We start from the raw sequence: 7636 nt of genomic DNA, 5'->3' as shown, positions 1-7636 counted from the left end.
AAGTTCTAGTAATAAATTAACAACGATATATCAACAAATTCATTATATTTTAATTATATATTTAAGATTTTATATTATTTTTAAATATTTAAAACAAGCTCTAGTAATAAATGAACAACGATATTACTAGTCGATTTAACTAATTAGAGCCATTAGTTTAAATTTTCGCAATAATCTCTTTAAATTGAATACATATATATTTTTTTTAACGCGCCCATTTTTCCTTTAGTCTCGGGCGCAAAATATGTTTGGACCAGCATTGTTTATTCTTGTATAAATGAACTGTTATCTTCATCATTCCGTCGTAACAACCCATCAATCCAATTAAATATGTGGAAATTGTGTCTTCCAAAATTAAGAAAGTTTCAATGGTTAAGAGGGTGAAATTGTAAATAGGTTATTAAATGCACAATCAAACACAACTCAATTGTGAACACTCTTGTATGTGACACAAAAGTCCTGCATTTTTGGCTCATTGAAGAAAGAAGTTTTTTGTTAGACATACCACAATGTCAAATTCAAAGATTCATGGTTTGAAATCTTTTGGCTGTGTTTTATCCGTTCCCACTAGAAATTCAATTAAAAATGAAGATACTATGCGGGCTCAAGAAATAAATTTCCAACTTGCAGCTATCTTCTATATAACCTCTCGAAGAGTTAAGTTAATGGTTCATCACAAACATTATCACAATACAAACTCTTTTGTATTTTTCCAATTTTGGTTTTCCACGTAAATCCTTGTGTCTCTTTTATTTACTGCTTTGATTCGTATTTTCTAAATGGTTGACTACGTTTGATATAATAATTCCATCCGCATCGAACAAATATTATTATAAACTGCTCGGATTCGCATGTTAAACAAACGTTTACTACAAAAGTATATATATATATATATATATATATATATATATATATATATATATATATATATATATATATTTTCTATTTGAAACCGATTTAGGGTTGATAATGGGCAATCAGTGGAGTTTGGAGCTCCATTTCATTTTCATAAGTATTTTTTTGTTAGCAACCACATGTACTTGTTTGGGTGTGGGAAATATAAGTGTTGTTTGCTCTGAGGAAGAGCGACTTGCTCTTCTCAAGTTCAAACAGAGCGTCCAAGACGACTCTAAAATGTTGTCATCATGGGTTGGAAATGACTGTTGCCTGTGGGAAAGAGTCCATTGTGACGATGATTCTGGAAATGTCAAAAGTCTTGATCTCAGAGGAGAGAAGTATGCTGGTGAAGACCGCTACTACTTAGTTGGTGCTGAGGTGAACTCGTATTTGGCACAGTTGAAGCATCTAACGTACTTGGATTTGAGTGGGAATGATTTTGGAGGAAGCCGGATCCCAAAGTTCATTGGATCCTTGAAGCAACTGAGCTACCTCAATCTCTCTCATGCTGGATTTCAAGGTATTATCCCCATCAGATTGGAAATCTTTCTAATTTGAAGGTTCTTGATCTCGGTTATCAAGATCCGATGATAGACGAACCATTGGTTGCAGATGATGTGGCGTGGACTTTTGGCCTTTCGTCACTCGAGCATCTCGACTTGAGTTCAGTGAATCTTGGCGAAGCACAAAACAGGGACATGCTGCTTTACATGATTCCTTCCTTAAAAGAGTTAAGTTTGTTTTGATGTAGACTTTCAAGTTCTGTTTTTGGTCCTTTTGTTAACTCGAGTAGAATACTTCCCAACATCAAACATCTAGATCTTGGCTCGAATTCTTTCAAAGGTCCACTCCCAGGATTTTTTCAAAACCTTACATCTCTAGCATTCCTAGATCTTTCAGACTATGAACCAGGTTCCGCATGGAACTTTGCAAAATTGCTAAAAATGATCCCTTCTTTATCAGAGCTGCATTTGTCAAACTGTTGGCTGGATAACACATTTCTATCTTCCTCTCATTTTAATTTCTCTACACTATCCAACATCCAACACCTGAATCTTAGGTGGAATTCAATCGGAGGAATATTTCCATCTGTTTTAACAAACATGAGTTCCCTAAGAGTCCTTGACCTTACAGAAAACATTCTGAATTCCTGGGTTCCTGTTATGCCTGACCTTGTTGAGCTTCATCTTTCTTACAACATGTTTAATCGGTTCGAGCAACTTGGAATCTGGAGACACTGTCACCTGATACATTTAGATGTGGCTGGAAATGTGAATGGTATGGAAATGATCGACTCATCGCACAACGTATCCGAGTGCTCCCAGTATGCTTTGGAGAGTTTGGATTTAGTGGAGAGTTTTCAAAATGGTACGATTCCAGAAGCACTTGGAAGAATGGTGAATTTAAGGTTCTTATATGTTGAACACGACTCTTTTATATGGGAAACAACAAGACTTTTATTAAGACACTTAAGGAGACCTTACACTTTGTGAGACTACTACACACTTTTCTCTCTTTGAGGCTTTCTTGGATACTTAGATGTTGGATTGATTTGGAGCAAATGAGCTCCACACCTATTTATAGGTGTTTCCACCTCCTTATAGGAAGTTTCTAGATCTACATAAATTCATGACTATTCTAGAACTATCTACCATATTCTATATCAATTACAAGCTTTTATATGTTTCTAGAATGTTCTATAATGTCCTAGATAAGTATAGACATTCTTGTGCCTTCCATAGTGTTCTAGAATGTTCCATAGCCTTCTAGGGTCTTCCATCTCGTTCTAGAGTATTCTAGAATCTTCTGGCATCTTCTAGACTTCTCCATAGTATTCCATAATGTTCTAGAATCTTCCAGATCATTCTAGAACATGCTAACTTCTTCTAGACAATAACATGATTCTATCGGGCTAGTGATGACCTTCAACATTATATTTAAGTAGGAATAATAGATTGACAGGTCGGATCCCCAAATCACTAGGAAGATTAAGACATTTAGATGTATTAGATCTATCTACTAATGACTTAACTGGTCCGATTCCGACATTCCTTGGGAAACTTTCCGTGATTGACCTTTCTTGGAATCAATTGATGGGTTCAATTCCAAAATCCTTTGGGAATATAGCAACTTTAAGAGTAATTGAGCTTTCTAATAATCAATTAAATGGTTCAATTCCCGAATCCTTCAGAAAATTAGCAGCTTTAAGACAACTGGATTTAGCAAACAATCAGTTAACTGGCCCCATCCCCGCATCTCTTGGAAGACTTGTTTCCTTACGAGCAATGATGGTCTTGAGAAATTTGTTAAATGGGAATATTCCAGTTTCAATTAGGCAACTTGCCAAACTCCAATCTCTAGACATCTCTTACAATTTTCTTGAAGGAGTAGTTTATGAAGCCCATTTTGCTAACCTTTCGATGTTGAAGCGCTTGGTTGCTTCTCATAACACTAAGTTGTCGTTCAACGTTTCATGTGAGTGGACACCTCCATTCCAATTGCAAAGTCTTCAACTTGGTTCTTGTAATATCATAAATGGATTTCCGCAATGGCTTCAAAATCAAAGGAAAATTGAGAGTTTAGTCTTATCCAATGCCACAATTTCAGGACCTCTGCCCATGTGGTTGCAGAAGACGCCCATCATTGCTTTCTTAGATCTCTCTAACAACAAACTCATTGGACCTTTGACGTATCTTCCCAACGGTGGAGTTAACCATTTATGGCATGCAACCGGTGGTGGATTGCTTCTGCAAAATAATCTTTTCAATGGGTCGATTCCAAGGTCATTGTGTACTACAAATTTGCAATATCTTGATCTTTCTAAAAATAGATTAACTGGGAAAATTCCCGACTGTTTTAAGAACTTGAAAAACTTGGTTACGATGAGATTTAGCTCAAATCGGCTGCGTGGTGTGATTCCAAGTTCAGTAGCTCTTAATTCTTTGAGGCGGTTAAGACTTAACAGCAACAACTTTATTGGAGAACTTCCTCGAGAATTGGGGAATTTAAGAGATTTGGAAGTCTTAGATGTGGGTGACAACAAATTGTCTGGAGATATACCGGTATGGATCGGAGAAAATCTTACATCTTTAATCGTTTTGAGGTTGCACAAGAATAACTTCAGAGGAAGGATTCCTAGAAGTTTGTGCAACGCTTCAAAACTTCAAATTTTAGATGTTGCATACAATAACTTAACAGGAACCATCCCTCATTGCCTAGGGGAGTTGAATGCCATGGTTAAGAGTGACCCTGATTTTCTTAGCGATCCTGATCATGATGAGAATCTGATTCAGGGCATCAAAGGTGTTGAACTTGAATTTACAAAAAATTTAGGTATTCTTTTTAACATGGACCTTTCAAGCAATAAACTCGTGGGAGAAATACCAGTCGAGCTAACCGCACTTTGTATGTTGGTGGGTCTCAATTTGTCCAATAATCATCTTAGTGGGGTAATTCCAGGCAGCATTGGGAACTTGACAGCGTTAAATTCTCTCGATTTATCTAGAAACGAGTTGACCGGGATGATCCCTCGGAGCATGGCAGCTTTGACTTTTTTGAGTTATTTGAATCTGTCACGCAACAACTTGTGGGGACGAATTCCAACGGGAAATCAATTGCAGACCCTTGATGATCCATCGATATATGTTGGGAACAAAGATTTATGTGGACCTCCATTACCAAAAATTTGCTCAAATCAGGTTGACCCAACAACAATAACCGAGAAGGAATACGAAGAAACTGATCATGAGCCGATGAAGATATGGTTTTATGTGGGCATAATGTGTGGCTTTGCAACAGGGTTTTGGGGTGTTATTGGAGTTTTGTTGTTCAAGAAGCAGTGGAGACTGAAGCTGTTCGAGTCTGTGGAGGAAACCATAGAGAAGATATATGTTGCAGTTGTGGTAAGAATTGTCAAGTTGAAGAGAGGAAGAGAAACCGCATAGATCCTCTCGAGTGTAAGTAATTCTCGAATACATTTCGTCAATCTTTTTTTTTTCATAACCCGTTGGAAGTGTAAAATTAAAAAGGATATTTTCAATCTTGACTTGGAAAATGTGTACAAATGGAATCATAATTACGTTGAGTTTATATTTGTAGGTGTTGTCGTAAAAGGAAATGAGGAAGAAAGTTGATGCAAGAGAAAGATTGAAGGTGACAAACATCTGAAAGTTTAAGGGTAGCACAGCAGCGGATGTGGAAATAATGGACAATATGGGGGTGTTTGGCTTAGCTTTTTAGAAGCCAAAAGATCTTTTAGGAAAAGATACAAAGCAAAAGATGTTTGGCAAGTGCACTTTAAAAGCTACTTTTGGATTTGGATACAAGTAAAAAATGAACTTTTTGGAAAAGTCAGGTTTTCCTGACTTTTTGTGACTTTTCCAAAAAGGACTTTTGCCCCCTGAAAAGCTAAGCCAAACACCCCCTATATATAACATAAATATATAGTATATTTTTTGTTTTGCATTGTTTCAAAAGTACAATATGTATTAGAAACGTTTACGATAAAAAGTTTTCTGTTTGGGCTAAAACAATTATTATAAGATATCGATATCGATAAGATAAGGTGTATTCCAAAACTTTTCAAATTTTGTTTACGAAAATATATTTAAATTTTTTGTTTCGCCTTAAAAATAAAATTTAATTTTACATAATTTTAAATAGAAAAAATTACAAAAAGGTCCCTGTGGTATGCATTTTTTTGGGGTTTTAGTCCAAACCTCGACTTTTTTGGATCGGTGGTCCTTATGAGCTGGTTTGCTTGTAGTTTTGGTCCCTCTGAAAACTGAAAAGACTAAAATACCCTTGAGGTATTTCTTTTTCATTTTTCTTTCATTTTTTATCTATTTTTATAATTAAAAATTAAGAAAACTCTCTCTCTCTCTCTCTCTCTCTCTCTTATATGGACTTGGAATTAAGATCCCGTTCACACAACCCTAGAGATCCTCCAAGTCAATCACAGCCTAGAGTTGAGCTACCCAAACCCATCGGCGTTATGTGCATGTATGTTCACTGAAACAACCTTGGGCAAACATACAAAGAGGAACGGTGGCTCTGTATTAGATGAAACCGCTAACGAAACATCAACGTCCCTTTGCTTTTGAATATACTCAGACCCGGTACAAGTGCACGCCTCTGTTTTTCCTCTCAAATCACATGCCGGAGTAGTCACTGAAAAACCTTAAAATTCTCCAGCGCTACACTAATGGAGTTCAGATCGGGATTTAATGTGCAGCTGAAGCAAAGTCAAGTCCAAGCTAATCTTTAATGGCGATGTGATAAGAACAGGGCTTCATTTATAAATGACGTGTACAGGCCCAGATTGTGGATTCCACTCTAAAACCTTCAATCACATCTAGTGAGTTTTTTGCTCTTTCTTTGAAGATTTTATCTGTGGAGCAAAATTGAATCTCATGAACTCCCCACCCCCTCCCGCTTGAAGATTGTTGCGATCGCTGCTCCCTTTCCCCTTTTTTCCTCCATTTCTTTTTTGTTCCTTGGCCTGTACCCACCACCGAAGTGGGTGTTTCCCCGGAGCAAACATCGGAGGTAGCAACCCCCTTTTGATTCCCTACCTTCGCACCTTCCTTCCGAGAGAGAAGAAGCGCATGAGTTGCTTTTGTTACTCCCCATCTACAAACCAATAAGGCACTGGAGGTTCTCTTCTTATCAATGGGTCTTCCACCAGTGAGCCTTCCCTATCACAGCCTCGTTTGTGATCATCCTTCTCGTTGAGATGAAAACCAAAGACCTGAGGTCCATTTTACCGTCGCCGGCAGCATAAGTTGCCCCGTTCTCCTATTTCCTTTCTCGAAGGATGAATCATTGGAGGCGATTGATTAAAATAAATTGCTTTAAGGTTCTGAATTGGAATGAAAAAAACAAATTAAAACGAGAGAGAGAGAGAGAGATTTTTCTTAATTTTTTTAATTATAAAAATAGATAAAAAAAAATGAAAGAGAAATACCTTAAGGGTAATTTAGTCTTTTTAGTTTTCCGAGGGACCAAAACTACAATTAAACCAGCTCATTAGGACCACTGATCCAAAAAAGTCAAGGTTCGGACTAAAACCCCAAAAAAATGCATACCACAGGGACCATTTTTACAATTTTGTCTTTTAAATATGTCTTTTTACGTGTGTATCATCTAAAACAAAATATAAAATAAAATAATCTTATGTATTCAAGGTAATAATATTGATTTGACCATCAAATATAAATTGCTGTAATATACAAAGTTTCATGAAAAAATATAGTTTATTCTTATAAAATATTTTTAACAATATAATTTTCTATTAGGTTCCAAGTCTTCTCCTTTTAACTTTCCTGTCTTCCATTTAACTACCAAGTCTTCTCTGCCAACTTCCAACTCTTCCATCACTATAAGCTTCTCTTCATTTGTTTCATCCTTATAAATGAACTGGTTTCTTCATCATTTCAGCATAACAAAACATATTTCCACTTTTATCTTTTATATTTCATTTTCTAAATAAAACGAGTCAGGGTAGATAATGTGGAATCACAGGGTTCGGGCTGCATCTCATTTTCGTAAGTACTTATTTGTAGCAACCACATATAATTGTTTGGGTGTTGGATATGCGAGTGTCTTTTGCTATGAACAAGAGCGAGTTGCTCTTCTCAAGTTCAAACAGAGCGTCAAGATGAGTTTGGAATGTTGTCATCATGGGTTGGCAATGACTCTGTGGGAAAGAGTCAATGAGATGGTGGCTCTGGAAATGTCA

General features: G+C 36.5%; 1 pseudogene across 1 annotated transcript; it reads left to right on the top strand.

Moving 5' to 3' along the window:
- Positions 1 to 965: 965 nt before the first annotated feature.
- On the top strand, positions 966 to 5107 carry LOC145068820 (receptor-like protein EIX2; annotated as a pseudogene). Its single transcript, XR_013689137.1, has 3 exons — positions 966 to 2335; positions 2858 to 4853; positions 4996 to 5107. The product of XR_013689137.1 is annotated as a receptor-like protein EIX2 (transcript).
- The last annotated feature ends 2529 nt before the right edge of the window (positions 5108 to 7636 follow it).

This window comes from Lactuca serriola, chromosome 8, assembly GCF_051521515.1.
Source record: "Lactuca serriola cultivar US96UC23 chromosome 8, Lser_US96UC23_V15, whole genome shotgun sequence".
Taxonomy (NCBI): domain Eukaryota; kingdom Viridiplantae; phylum Streptophyta; class Magnoliopsida; order Asterales; family Asteraceae; genus Lactuca; species Lactuca serriola.
Note: the sequence above shows the minus strand (reverse complement) of the source record. Positions and strands in the feature narration are given on the sequence as shown.